We start from the raw sequence: 16,395 nt of genomic DNA, 5'->3' as shown, positions 1-16,395 counted from the left end.
TGCTTTCCCAAGTCCATTATGAGAAAGAGATCAGAAGTGGGAGGAGCCAGGATTTGAACCAGCATTCTGGTATGGAATGCTGGCATCGCAAATAGTAGGTTAACCTCTATGCCACAGCATTGCTGCCACCTCTGTTGAAACTTCTATGGACCCTTTAGATATACAGAATCTCATGACACTACGGAATCTGACTTAGTTCAAATACATCCCTTACACATTAATCTTCTTTCCCCCTTTGTTCTGGCTACAAAGTTAAAGCAGTGCTACAATTCAGACCTAAAATCTACTGCATGGGATCTGTTATCCTGAACAATGACCAAGCAATCAATTCCGAAAATATTTACATTAATTTTCAGATTATCACTAAATTGAAAACACAGAATTTTAACATTAAGGAATTCCCCTCAAGGATGCAAAAGGACAATGTCATATGGGAAACAGTTTGTGAAACACTGCTATAACCTTCCCATATCTATTAATAACACATTTCTCTAAACAATAGGGAAAAAATATAGTTGAAGCTATCCCTTCACCCCGTTCCTAAATAAAAACTTTAGTTCCTATTATACTCTTCTTCCATGTTTCTGTGTTCCTTCTTCTGTTCCCAGGTGACCATTGCATTGTCTTCCCTATACCATTAGGATAGGCAATAACTGAATTACTTCAGTGTGTTTCTCAAGCCTGAGCGCTTTTGACAGCTTTTACTTTCCTTTTATTTTTTTTTTAAGATTGTATTTATTTATTTGACAGGCAGAGTTACAGATGGTGAGAGAGAGAGAGAGAGAGAGAGAGAGAGAGAGAGAGAGAAAGTGAGAGAGACAGAGAGAAAGGCCATTCTTCCGTTGGTTCGCAATAGCTGGAGCTGCGTCAATACGAAGCCAGGAGCCAGGTGCCTCCTCCCGGTCTCCCATGCAGGTGCAGGGGCCCAAGCACTTGGGCCATCCTCCACTGCTTTCCCAGGCCACAGCAGAGAGCTGGATTGGAAGAGGAGCAGTGGGGACTAGAACTGGCACCCAGATGGGATGCCAGCGCCCCAGGGGTGGGATTAACCTAGTGCGCCACGGCGCCGGCCCTTAGCTTTTACTTTCTTATATTAAGTATTTCTAGGACTCATTTTGCTCATTTCTAATGATTCATATTTAGCTTAAAAATATTTCATTAAGTACTAAACAATAAGCTAACCTTTAAGTTTTGATTTATCACAGAAAATATTAACTTTAAAAAAGACATTTTTTAATATAGACTAGTTTCATGAATAATAAATATAAAAGAAGAATGACTATCATGTCCAGAAAATAGGAAATTTTCTCAAACATGTTCTTGACAGATTGGAATAAAATACCCCAAGGAAATGGTTCGAAAGTTACTCTCTGGTCGCACTTAGACAAGGTAAAACAGAGAATTTATAATTAAATGATAAATTGTAGAGGTATGTTTAACCAATATAGATATTTTAACCAAAAATACATGATGCATTCTAGTTATCTAAATGACCCTTTACATGCCCATAAAACACCATATAATATTCAAAAAGCATTAAATTAAGTGATATAAGGAACTAGAATAATGAGGATCAGTTTGATTTACTGGAGAATTGGGAAATGGTTGATTAATTGGTACTAAGTTACAGTAAGGCGGAAGAAAGTTCTGATGTATTCTTGCAGCCTGGGTGACTACATAATAGTAGGTGACTATATGACAATGCATCATATGTGTATATATATATTTCTGAAAGCTAGAAGACAGGATTTGGAAGTTTTCACAAGAAAGAAAAGGTGATTAAGGAGACAGGTTTAATCTGATTTGAATATTATCTATATATGTATTGAGATATTAGATGGTACCCTGTAAATGCACAAATTTTATGCATCACTTAAAAATTTTTAAAACTGGCTGGCACCGCGACTCAATAGGCTAATCCTCCGCCTTGCGGCACTGGCACACCAGGTTCTAGTTCCGGTCGGGGTGCCGGATTCTGTCCCGGTTGCCCCTCTTCCAGGCCACCTCTCTGCTGTGGCCCGGGAGTGCAGTGGAGGATGGCCCACGTGCTTGGGCCCTGCACCCCATGGGAGACCAGGAGAAGCACCTGGCTCCTGCCTTCGGATCAGCGCGGTGTGCCGGCTGCAGCGCACCAGCCGCAGCAGCCATTGGAGGGTGAACCAACGGCAAAGGAAGACCTTTCTCTCTCTCTCTTTCTCTCTCACTGTCCACTCTGCCTGTCAAAAAAATTTTTTTAAAACTAAATTAAAAAGTTTATATATTTAGTATAGATATCAAACTTACATACTTTTTATGCCTCAAACTTACATATACTCTCCACTAGTCTAGAGGTCTTTGACTTTCACCTTTTCTTGAGTACAATATTCTCCACAAAGCTGAGCACCAATAAGAATTCAATCTATATTACATAAATTGAAATTTAAAAATACCTTACCTGCATAAGAAATACAATAGACCTTTTAGCAATGGTGTGTCACAAATCAAGGGGGAAAAAAAGAAGGCTGTTGGGGCTGGGCTGTGGCATAGCGGGTAAAGCCGACGCCTGCAGTGCTGGCATCCCATATGAGCACTGGGTTGGGTCTCAGCTGCTCCACTTCTGATGCAGTTCTCTGCTATGGCCTGGGAAGGCAGTGAAAGATGGCACCCGCATGGTAGACCCAGAGGAAGTTCCTGGCTCCTGGCTTCAGATTGGCGCAGCTCCCGCAGTTGCTGCCATCTGGGGAGTGAAATAGTGGATGGAAGACCTCTCTCTCTCTCTCTTTCTCTCTCTCTCTCTCTCTCTCTCTCTCTGTTTCTCTGTAACTCTGCCTTCAAATAAGTAACTAGATCTTAAAAAAAAAAAAAAGGAAAGAAGGCTCCATTCTGAAAGACAAGAAAAGAGAATAAAAGAACATTTTTAAAAACCAAGATGCTTATGTGCTACTAGGGAAGATGTCAGTTTTCTTGAAGAGTTCATTGTCTATATAGCTATGTTTTTTTTTAAGATTTATTTAATTTTATTTGAAATACAGAGTTACAGAGAGAGGTAGAGACACAGAGAGAGAGAGGTCTTCCATCCTCTGGTTCAGTCCCCAGATGGCCGCAATGGCTGGAGCTACGCTGATCCGAAGTCAGGAGCCAGAAGCTTCCGCTGGGTCTCCCACGTGGGTGCAGGGGCCCAAGGACCTGGGCCATCCTCCACTGCTATCCCAGGCCACAGCAGAGAGCTGGATCAGAAGAGGAGCAGCCAGGACTAGAACTGGCGCCCATATGGGATGACGGCGCTTCAGTCCAGGGCTTTACCCCACTGCACCACAGCACCGGCCCCTATATAGCTATGTTTTAATTTTTGCAAGCTGCTGCTTATTAAAAGATTATGCTAGACTTTTATTTGAATGGCTGAGCAGACTCAAACCTCAATATGACCCCTAAATGAAACCTATAGCAGTTTGCAAGCTTTCCTATAAGTGATTATATATGCATTTATATATCTCAAAGGGTTAGTTTAGCAAAATGACCTTACAATTGATTCTAAGATCCTTCTGTTTTCTTAGTTGATTCCTGTAACAAGAGACCCTGATCTTCATTGCTAAGATATTTGTTGGAGAGATGTGAGAGAAAACTGTAAGTACTGGGATATTTTATTTTTCCATATTTCTATGTTTTATAGATATTTTAAATTCAACTTCCATGTCTCTTTATGGTACTGATTAAAGCAACACTTTCAACCAGTCACAAACTTTCTCTGAAACTGAAGTCTAGCCACTAACTTATTTCAGTATCTTCCTTCTGATGGCTTGCTAAACAACCAGAGCAACTATATCACGTGGTAGAGGTAATTACAGAAAAATTGGCCAGAGAATGTTTGTAGTGAAGGAATTCAACTGCATGAATTCAACAGGATGAAACTGACTCAAACCAAAAATGTATCCAGATAAAAAAGTGTCATCCACCTCTTGGCTCCATGAAAGAGGCTGGATACTGGATCAGAGATGACTCTTCATACTGGTACATTAAGAAACAATTCAGGCTGGCCCTCCTTAGTTTTCAGCCACCACAAAGTGACATTCTTTTGTAAAGCATGTGCTTTTCCTAAGAAAAAGTTTTTTAGTTAAAGGCAATATACCTGTTCATGTTTAAAGAAAGATTAGAATTGAAACATTGGTATTATGAACACTTGTACAAAAAAATATGATATATTTGGAAGGAGAGGAGAAGACTAGTAGGGATGCACTGAATCTCTCACGAGTTCAGCAGTAAACAGAGAAGTGAGTCTCATGTACAAATGGCTTGCTGGTGTTCTTAGGATATAGATTCTCTAGACACATCATGTTGGGTGATATTATAGCAGATACTAACAGATATAGCCATGTCTTGGTTGAGGGCATCAAAGTGGAGTCTGCTGTCCAGAGGTTATGAAACGGGATGTAATTGCAGCCCTTCTTAAAGTATGCAACATGCAAAATTTTGGAAATGATCAATTGATGACATTATTTCGAAGCTTTGAATACACCTTGTTAAACACAGCAACATCAGCAGTAGGTCTATCTAATGAGGGAAAGGGCCTTTCAAGTTCTCTGGTCAAGGTCTGTGGGAATCACAGATGGTTCACAGCCTTTGGACCAGGACTGATGCAGCTCAGTTCTTTAATACGAATAGTGGCTGCATAAAGCAAAAAGAATTGCAAATGACTCAGCTTTCAATGGTCACTACAGCACTAGGATCAGCATGCATTCCGGAAGACACCAGGAGCAGATGGCTTCAGGTCTGCAGGGTGTTTCCAACCTCCATCCTTAACATTTGATCCACAGAGAGATCCTTCTGTTAGTCCCATTAGTTCCATATTACTTACTTCAGTTTTCCTGAGTTTTTTTCAACTAAATATGCTTAGTTGACACCAAAACCCAGGAAACTAATAACAAGTAAGATATTTTACGTCTACTAGATTTTTATCTTTGTGTGTGTGTATATATATATATATATATGTATGTATATGTATCTTCACTAGAATTAATGAGAAGATTGCACTAAATAAAAATGCCAGCATTAAGAATATTTGGACAGTTATGATCAGTAACAGAAGTTCATATAAAGCTTTTTAGCAAAAAGATTTTAAAATTAGTTTTAAATAATATTTATATATATATATATCAGCCATTCAAATATGTATACATGTGTAAATATATATCATGATGATGCTAATGGTAATGTAGGCAGCCACATGGTTATATTCTTACAATTAAAGAAATACTTAAATCAATACGTTTGTACAAGAAAACAATTGCCATCATTATCCCTGTAGGGCATAATCCTGGTCTTTTACTTGAAGTAAGTCAATAACTTACATTCATGATAAATAATGTAATATTAACATCACAGTTGGAGGACAGTTCTCTGAATATACACAGCAGGTGCAGAAATTATAGCCCAATTTTACTTGAAAATGTACTATTCCTTCATAATGATTACGTCTAGCTTCAAATAACACAGAAGGACAGAGGTAGGACCATAATTGAAATTACTGTATTACATAAAGAAGACCATGTAGCTTTGCACAATAAAGACCATAGGTCAGCTATGCAAATCATTAAAGAAAATGGCACTGTTAATTGGGTTGAATATTAGAAAAGTGAAGCATCATTAAAACCAATTTTTCTACTTCTTTCTTAACTCAGTTTTAAATAACTGAAATAAAGCAGATGGCATGTGTAACATCAACCTGAAGTTCCCACTTGACTCTAGAAAATACAGATGTAAACCAATTTAATGGACTATTATGTTTAGTCCATTTGTTTAAACAAGAGGAAAATCAGTGCAAACTAGCAAGAATCCCAAAGAAGAATGTAAGATATTTTGAAGTTAAGTACATACATGCCCACGTGTAGGTGTGTGGGTGTGTCTTTGGTTTCTAGTCTTTCAATTAATGTATTCATTCTAACAAGAGATAGCTGTGAACATTCACTGTTGTCAGTAATCTAAAACTATGTATAAAGTTTTATCTATTGCTACAGAGGGTAAGTGACAACACCTCAGATGTTCTGACATCATTAAGTTCTAGACCTGTTATTCTAGGAAACTAATGACTCCTCTGAGTTTGCTAATAGTCATTTATGTTCAAATTTATGTCCAAAATTGTGGTTCAGAAATACACACTCATAAAGAACAACAACAGGTTTCAGCAGGTTAAGTTGTTACTTGTAATGCAGATGTCCCAAATCAGAGTGCTGGTTCCAATCTGAGTACTCCGATTCCAATCGGAGTGGAACTAGGGCACAAATCCATGCACTCAGATATGGGATGTGGGCATCTTAACTGTAAGGTCAAACTCTTATCACAAAATTCAAATTCTTTAAGTTGGCACACAGGGCCAACTTAAGTGCTCACCAAAGTCTGGGCCCAACCTTTCTTTTATCTGAAAAATAGTAAAGCCACATAAAAAAGACACTGCAGAGCTAGAGATAAGCTTTATAATGCTGATTCTACCCATTACTTAAAATGTTGAAAGATTTTTCACTTTAATTTCATCACTAATAAAATAATATCAGAGTGGATTTTGTAAAGCTAAAATTTTAGGTCACAAAAAGCACTTAACACATTAACTCCCTTCTACTATAATTTCTGTTCTGCATGTATACAATAACATTTTAAAAATATAGTTATTTGAAAGGCAGAGAGAGAGAGAGAGACAGAGATCTTTCATCTGCTGGTTCACTCCCCAAATGGCTACAATAACCAGTTCTGGGCCAGGCTAAAGCAAGGTGACAGGAACTCCATTTGGGTCTCCTACACACATGGCAGGAGCCCAAGTTATTCGGCAATTCTCTTTTGCCTTCCCAGGCAGACTTGCAGGAAACTGGATCAGAAAACAAGTAGCCAAAACTGTATAAACATGGGATGCTGGCATCACAGGCAGAGCTTAACTCACTTTGTAACAACACTGGCCCAAATCAGACAATTTTTATGTCATGAATATGTCTCATTCTTTCTGGTGTTTTTACTCTATTTTTTTTTTTTGACAGGCAGAGTGGACAGTGAGAGAGAGAGAAAGGTCTTCCTTTGTCGTTGGTTCACCCTCCAATGGCCACCGCGGCTGGTACGCTGCGGCTGGCGCGCCACGCTGATCCGAAGGCAGGAGCCAGGTGCTTCTCCTGGTCTCCCATGGGGTGCAGGGCCCAAGGACTTGGGCCATCCTCCACTGCACTCCCGGGCCACAGCAGAGAGCTGGCCTGGAAGAGGGGCAACCGGGACAGAATCCGGCACCCCGACCGGGACTAGAACCTGGTGTGCCAGCATCGCAGACGGAGGATTAGCCTAATGAGCTGTGGAGCCAGCCTACTTTATTTCTTTTAAAAATTCTTTTTGCATCAAATTGAGAAGTTTCTGTACTTCAAAAGAAACAGTCAGGAAAGTGAAGAGGCAACTGACAGAATGGGAAAAAATATTTGCAAACTATGCTACAGATAAAGGGTTGATAACCAGAATCTACAAAGAAATCAAGAAAATCCACAACAACAGAATAAAAAACCCCCTTAAGAGATGGGCCAAGGACTTCAATAGACATTTTTTGAAAAAGGAAATCCAAATGGCCAACAGGCACATGAAAAAATGTTCAAGATCACTAGCAATCAGAGAAATGCAAATCAAAACCACAATGAGGTTTCACCTCACCCTGGTTAGAATGGCTCACATTCAGAAATCTACCAACAATAGATGCTGGAGAGAATGTGGGGAGAAAGGGACACTAACCCACTCTTGGTGGGAATGCAAACTGGTTAAGCCACTATGGAAGTCAGTCTGGAGATTCCTCAGAAACCTGAATATAACCCTACCATTCAACCCAGCCATCCCACTCCTTGGAATTTACCCAAAGGAAACTAAATTGGCAAACAAAAATGCCGTCTGCACATTAATGTTTACTGCAGCTCAATTCACAATAGCTAAGACCTGGAATCAACCCAAATGCCCATCAACAGTAGACTGGATAAAGAAATTATGGGACATGTACTCTATAGAATACTATACAGCAGTCAAAAAATATGAAATCTGGTCATTTGCAACAAGATGAAGGAATCTGGAAAACATCATGCTGAGTGAATTAAGCCAGTCCCAAGGAGACAAATATCATTTGTTTTCCCTGATCAGTGACAACTAACTGAGCACCAAAGGGGAAACCTGTTGAAGTGAGAAACAGTGACTTGATCAGCTCTTGTCCTGACTATTGATGTACAATTTAATACTTTATCCATTTTAGTATTTTTTTGTTCTAGTACTAGTGGTTGAACTCTGTAATTAACACACAATTATTCTTAGGTGTTTAATTTTTAACTGAAAAGTGATCCCTGTTAAATGTAAGAGTGGGAAAAAGAGAGGGAGGAGATGTACAAACTGGGACATGCTCAATTGGACTTGCCCCAAATGGTGGAGTTAGAAACGTGCCAGGGGATTCCAGTTCAATCCCATCAAGGTGGCATGCACCAATGCCATCTCACTAGTCCAAGTGATCATCTTCAGTTCACAATTGATCACACTGATAGGTCTAAGAGTCAAAGGAATCACACAAACAAAACTAGTGTCTGCTAATACTAACTGATAGAATCAAAAAGGGAGAAAACGATCCAATATGGGAAGCAGGATACACAGCAGACCCATAGAATGGCAGATGTCCTAAATAGCATCTGGCCTCAGAATCAGCCCTTAAGGCATTAGGATCTGGCTGAAGAGCCCATGAGAGTATTTTAGGCATGGAAAGCCAAGACACTCCAGAACAAAAAAAAAAAAAAAAGAAGAAGAAGAAGACCTAAATGAAAGATCTCTGCAAGTGAGATCCCAGTGGAAAGAACGGGGCCATCAAAAAAGGAGATACCTTTCTCTGAAGGGAGGAGAGAACTTCCACTTTGACTATGACCCTGTTGGAATAAGATCAAAGTCGGCGAACCCTAAAGGCTTCCATAGCCTTGGCAACTCATGACTAGAGCCTAGGGAGATTACTGATGCCATAAACAAGAGTGTCAAATTGTTAAGTCAACAAGAAGAGTCACTGTGTACTTTCATCTCATGTGGGATCTGTCCTTAATGTGTTGTCCAATTTGAAGTAATGCTATAAGTAGTACTGAAACAGTATTTTTACACTTTGTGTTTCTGCATGGGTGCAAACTGATGAAATCCTTACTTAGTATATACTGAATCATTCTTCTGTATATAAAGATAATTAAAAATGAAAAAAACTGGGTTTTAAATTGGAAATTGCATAGAAAATTAATCAATTTTTTAAAAATATCATGTAGGATCTCTGTCCTTAATGTGCTGTACATTGTGATTTAATGCTATAACTAGTACTCAAACAGTATTTTTCACTTTGTGTTACTATATGGGGGCAAACTGTTGAAATCTTTACTTAATATATACTAAACTGATCTTCTTTGTATAAAGAGAATTGAAAATGAATCTTGATGTGAATGGAAGGGGAGAGGGAGCGGGAAAGGGGAGGGTTACAGGTGGGAGGGAAGTTTGGGGGGGGGAAGCCATTGTAATTCATAAGCTGTACTTTGGAAATTTATATTCATTAAATGAAAGTTTTAAAAAATTATTTTTCTCTACCATACCGATATCCCAACACTTTCTCAGAGCTTAAAATGCTACCCATTGAGACAGGCATTTGTCATAGCAAATAAGACATCACTTGGAATTCTTGTATCTGACATCAGAGAACCAGAGTTCTAGAATAAGTGGTCAAAGAATTCAGGATCACCAAATGCGTGTGTGTGTATGTGTAAATATATATATATATATATGTATATATATATACCATATATATGTGTATAATCTATAGCACAGCATTTGTCATAGCAAATCCTAAAAGAAATTTCAGAATAACATCATCTTAAAATATGTGAACCAATAATTTCAAAAAATTATTGTTTGAAGGACATCTATTTATGTATGACAGCTTCACAAAAGATGTACTTAGCAATGTGAATTTTAAAAACTTTCATTGCTTCGAAAAACATTTTATAACCACATTTCTATGAAATGTCATTAATTTAAAATGGCATGATAATGAATCTGTAAAGCTACACTATCTTTTCCATCATTTATTTAACAAATATTGATTTTCTGCCCCATTTCAGCTTAAGTCTTTGAAAGACCTGTCAATAGCTGGTCTCTTCCTCATTTCTTCTCTTATACACCTCACCAACTCCAATCAGACACCTGTCCCAGTCACCTGAAGGCAACCATTATTGCAAACACCAACGAATCAATGTTGGCTGCCTGGAACAATCTTAGGGAAAATTCTAATTCACTCAATATTTCAATTTCATTCAGATGCCTGTCCTAATATATATTCCCACTTCTGTAACCCCCATCAAAAAATGAATTCCTCCCATTAATTCTATTCTTTGTCCGGTCATATCTGTAATTACATGACATTATTTACATAGCAATTTTTAAATTGATTGATTTTTGTCTTCTTTTCTAAGACACAAATTTAATGAGGACATGGACTTTTGTTTACTCACTGCTTTAGCAGCACCTAGAACACCTCTAGCTGTCAGGAAATGATTGTGGAATGCATGAATAAATGATGTGCTGAGGATAACATTATGGGTTAGACAATCTGACATTTCCACCACAGGACTAAAATTAGTTCAGCTGTTAATCATTCAAAGAATTTTATACATCAAAAGTACCCAAACAAACCCATTTGGTTGATACTGAAGCCAAGTTAGATTTCTCTATCATATTGCCTACATTTAGTCCCACCAAAAAGGTATAGAATTAATTATATATTATATAATAACTATATACTGTTTATATGTTGTGTATAATGTATAATGCACAGTATCCGTGAGGTTTAACATTATAAACTTAAACCATTTACTTTAAGGTTACTATTCCTATCATTATTTGGTGTTCAAAATTACTGTCATGTCTTAGTTTCAGTTGAAAAATGTGTTGGGCTCTGCTCACTGTTGTGCTTACAGACAGCATGATAATAAACCAGAGATAAATACACACAAATGTTTCTGTGAAAATCCCCTTTCAGTTTCTTGCAGTATCAAGAGACCATTTTTTAAATTTTTATTCATTTATTTAACTTTTTTTTTGACAGGCAGAGTTAAACAGTGAGAGATAGAGAGACAGAGAGAAAGGTCTTCCTTTTTCCGTTGGTTCATCCCCTAAGTGGCCGCTACGGCCGGAGAGTTGCAGCCGGCACGCTGTGCCAATCCGAAGCCAGGAGCCAGGTGCTTTCTCCTGGTCTCTCATGCAGGTGCAGGGCCCAAGCACTTGGGCCATCCTCCACTGCCCCCCCGGGCCACAGCAGAGAGCTGGACTGGAAGAGGAGCAACCGGGACAGAATCCAGTGTGCCAGCGCCGCAGGTGGAGGATTAGCCTAGTGAGTCGCGGTGCTGGCCAAGAGGACCATTTTTAAGACATTAATAGATGAAGTCCAAGAACTAGAGATAAAACCTCAAGATGCAGGAGCTCTTGTGATTGGGAAAAGGTAAAACACACTGAACATGGTCTTTTCCATATGAACTTTAAGGGTAACTTGTATTGGTGTTTGGAAATAAGTAGTAAAATTTGTATTTATTACTTGATTTGGAATGTCAGTGTTGTTGACAGATTTTGGAATCTGGGATATGTGAATTCAAATCAAATCTGTCACTAGTTTGTGCATAGCCTCAGCCAAATGAAAATGCTACTGGGTTTCAATAGGAGTGATAATATCTATCTCATGGTTAGTTGTGAGAATTGAATAAGGAATTATAAATAGCTAAGCAAACTGCCTGTGCTTAATGAGCATTAAATTAAGGATTGTTACAAATATTATTGTTATTAAATTATATGGGAAGAAAAAGACTCAGCATGAAACAATATCCAAAATAAAACAGTATGTCATCAAAATCATAGTTTTGATACATGGCAAACAGTCCTATGGTTATATTTGTGATTCAGTACATTATTAGGAACTTACCAAAATATTTATTGTATATAAAGTGTCTTCCAATTCTCATACTCACCATTATCACTTACTATCTTTCTAATGTCTGCAGGTCCAACAATAAAGTCCCCTGTTTCATTTCCAGTATAGATAAAGGAAGGTAACTTTTTTTTAGCTTTTCTTCTTCAACTAGAAATGTACTAATCTTTTATAAAGTGCTTTTTATTTTGTAATTTTCTCCATCATTTGGTATTTGAATTCATTTTTAAAATTTATTCTTGCTATATTTCTTGCAGGTTTTGTTTTAACTTGCTTTCCTTTTCTCACAGCTAAAATGGAAGCTTAGATAATTGACTTTGGAGACTGTTTTCCTTTTCTAACATAACCTCTTAAAATTTGCTCTGTTTTCATTCAGCTCAAATATTTTGTGTTTTTATTTATTTTTTCTTTTTACCAACTGGTCATCTAGAACTGTGTACTTTGTTTTTCAACATTTGGGAATTATTCAGGTAGGTTTCTGTTACTGATTTTAATTCCATTATATATGTAATATACATGTTTACATCAGTGCTTATAAATATAGTAGACTTATCTTATATTTGAGCATATGGTCTCTGTGGGTGAATGATTCATGTGCCTCTTGGGTACATTATGCTATTCCTGGGTGGAGATACTAGTAAATGTCAATTAGGTCAAATTGCCTAATAATGTAGACATGTTCTCTTAAAACTATTTTGATTTTATACCTAATCTCTCCATCAATTGAAAAATAGAGTATTCAAATTTCCAACTATAACTCTAGGTTTATTTCCTCACTTAGTTCTATCAGCGTTTGATCCACATCACTTAAGATTTTATCAGCAAACACAGAACTGGTACAACCACTGTGGAAGACAGTATGGAGATACCTCAGAAATCTGAATATAGACCTACCATACGATCCAGCCATCCACTCCTGGAAATTTACCCACACCAAAAGAAATCACCATCTGAAGAGTTATCTGTCCCCTCATTTTCACTGCAGCACAGTTCACAATAGCTAAGATATGTAATCAACCCAGATGTCCATCAACTGTTGAATGGAAAAAGAAATTATGGTATACATACCCTATGGAATACTACTGAGCTGTAAAAAAAAATGAAATCCTGTCTTTTGCAACAAAATGGATGTAACTGGAAACCATAATACTTAGTGAAATAAGTCAGTCCCAAAAAGACAGATATCATATGTTTTCCCTGACCCAAGCTACTAATAGAGTACCTGAAATAGAGTGGAGTGAAACAGACATTTTGAGATTCAATGATTGTTTACAGCTTTTGTCTCTTTCGTTAAGGAATGATGTTTTCTGTTTGTTTCTTTTGCTTCTTTTCCTATTTTTCACACTGTTTGTTGAAACCTTTTACTAAGTATAGAGTTAACTATACAATAGTTAAAAATACTAAAAATAGATCTCTGTAAAAATTAACACTGGGAATGTGAGAGGGAGGAGGAGGAAGGAATGGAGCATGGGTGGAAGGGGGAGTGGGGGAAGTGTCACTATGTTCCTAAATTTTTATATATGAAATATATGAAACTTGTATAACTTAAAATTTAAAAAAAAAGATTTATATTTTTCTTGATGCAATGGTCATCTTATCATGATAATAAGTCTCTCATTATCAGCTAATCTTCCTGGGAAACCCCTTTATTAATTGATATTAATGTAGCCACACAGCTTTGCTATGACTAGTGTTTGTGTATATTTTAATCTTTATTTTGCATTTAAACGTGTTTTTACAGCAGGTTTAATTGGGTTCAAAACTGATATACAATGAACTGCCTATATTTAATGCATAAATTGGATGAGTTTTGCTTCCTTTATCTCCTTTGCAATTTCTTCCTTCCCCATTCCACAGAAGACACAAGTATGCTTAATATCATTAATAGTTTCTATTTTCTAGAGATTTCTATGATTTAAAATAAAATGGCTATTTTAGATTAACATATACATATAAGTATTCTTATTTTATTATGACACAGTATTACATACCTACCTGTACACATACACACAAAATTTATCCAAGGATTCACTCACTGATGGATATTCGGACTGCTTCTGGTTTTAAGCTATTACAGATAAACCTTCTAAGAATTTCTGTGCAAAAGTCTTTGCATGGACACATGATTTCATTTTTCTTATGAATATAACTAGAAATGAACAGTGATTTGTACAGTAGCTTGATTTCTAAGAGTTTGTATCATTTTATATAGCCAGTAGCACTGTATGAGAGTTCAAGTTGTCCTCTGATACATCCAAAATATTTTTTGACCAGTCTTGATCACTATAGCCATCCTGTTGGTATGCTGCAGTATTTCTTCACGTTCATGTGCTTCATTTCTATCATAATATATAATATGAATCTATATATTTAATATATATTCAACACATAAAACACCCAGGAAGCTAGTTCAAAAAGTTCATAGAAAATGCAAATTATGAAGACTATGTATTTCAAGATTTCAAGATTTTTTGCACCAAAATAAATTTACCTTTTAAATTCCATTTTTATTTTATTTTTTTATTTTTATTTTTATTTTTTTTTTGACAGGCAGAGTGGACAGTGAGAGAAAGAGAAAGAAAGAAAGGTCTTCCTTTTCCATTGGTTCACCCCCCAATGGCTGCCGTGGCCGGCACGCTGTGGCCGGTGCACCGCACTGATCTGAAGCCAGGAACCAAGTGCCTCTCCTGGTCTCCCATGCAGGTGCAGGGCCCAAGCACTTGGGCCATCCTCCACTGAACTCCTGGGCCATAACAGAGAGCTGGACTGGAAGAGGAACAACCGGGACAGAATCCGGCACTCCGACCAGGACTAGAACCTGGGGTGCTGGCACCGCAGGCAGAGGATTAGACTTATTGAGCTGTGGCACCGGCCTTAAATTCCATTTTTAATGTAATCTTTTAAGTACCCTCATAATGTGAAAACAGTTGTAAGATCCTTTATAAATTTTTAATAAAGTTTCTTGTCAGAGATATGTTTTGTAAATATTTTCTTCAAGACTATGTCTTGACTTTTAATATTTACATCTTTTATTTGTAAATTGATTATAAAAGATGATTAAGCACATTATAAATCATGGTTAAGTAACAGAAATGTCCACAATAAGCTTAAATATGATAAAGTGGAATAATATTAAATTCATCCAAATAAGAAACACAAAGAGAAATAAAATGAAAAAGTTATTGATTTCCATGAAATCAATATGTTAATTTTCTTCTTTTAAATTTCTTGATCTTTGAATTCTATAATAAATCTTTGCCAAATCTAATATGACTTAACTAAGATCTTTTCCAACTTCTAGAAATATATAATTTCTCTTTTATATTTAGGTTTATGATCCATTTGGAGTTAAGTTTTTTATGAAGTGTGAAGTAGGGATTATGATTCAATTTTTCCATATGTCCTTCCAATTTTTTCATACATAATTTTTCGATTATTTAAATACTAGTAAGTACCATGTTGCGCTGCTTAACTTGCAGTTCCTACAGTCTCATGGATATATTACAAATTCCATGAGGGAAAAACTTTGTAAAATATTTAGCAAAAATGTTGAAAACAATAGGCTTGATACTGCACATAATTGTTTCTGGTTCTGATGGCAGAAAAGTGAAAAAATAGTAGTCATGAAATGCTATTTTTTTAAGGTTGACATTACTGAGGGAAATGAATAATAGCACAAGAATCAGGAGGTAGGCAGTAAGTAACAAAATAACTTTCGTGGTCTCAACACTTTAGCTTGCATAACTGTTGTATTAAAACTAAAATTTCTTTATTCAACAAAGCATTAATGCTTAAAATACTAATTATCAGTGAAGAAAGAATTCTCCAAACAATCTGTCTCTTAAAACAGAGAATGCCAAAATATACTTTGCCCTTCTCTTGGTAATATAGTCATTGGGAATATTGATTACTAAACTATACAGTGATAAGGTCATTCTCTCAGGAGTTACTGAGATCGATGAAGACATTTGCTTTATAGCTGAGCATGTTGCTTCTTTTGTCTTATACCTCATTAGAAATCTTGTTACAGTGTTTTAGTTTTTAGTAACTTTAATCTATGCTATTAACATTTGTTTATCTCAAAATTACTAAATTATCTAATTCAGTTTTACAATTACAAATATTCTCTGCCATTATGAGTAGTTCTAATCTCATTAAAATTGTATACAGATTTTGCAATATGTTTGCCATGAAGAAAGTATTCTTATTTATTTCTGAGTTAATTTGTTTTGATAGCTAAGGTTATCAGAATATGATTTCTGTCTAAACAGAGTACTTAAACAGAATAAACTGCCATCCAGTGTCTTGACGAAAATTACTTGAACTCCATGTTGACAGTGTGGGCATGATTGAGAAATGCAGATACACTTCTCCAATTGACAGCATCAATCTCAAACTATGAAGGTGATTTATTCATCTTTGCAATTCCATAT

General features: G+C 36.6%; 1 protein-coding gene across 1 annotated transcript in view; it reads right to left on the bottom strand.

Moving 5' to 3' along the window:
- KCTD8 (potassium channel tetramerization domain containing 8) overlaps nucleotides 1–16,395 on the bottom strand; it is a 305,352-nt gene that overhangs the window by 180,987 nt on the left and 107,970 nt on the right. The window lies entirely within an intron of this gene.

This window comes from Lepus europaeus, chromosome 16, assembly GCF_033115175.1.
Source record: "Lepus europaeus isolate LE1 chromosome 16, mLepTim1.pri, whole genome shotgun sequence".
NCBI classification, from domain to species: Eukaryota; Metazoa; Chordata; class Mammalia; order Lagomorpha; family Leporidae; genus Lepus; species Lepus europaeus.
The sequence above is the reverse complement of the archived record's forward strand: the minus strand, read 5'-3'. Positions and strand labels throughout refer to the sequence as shown.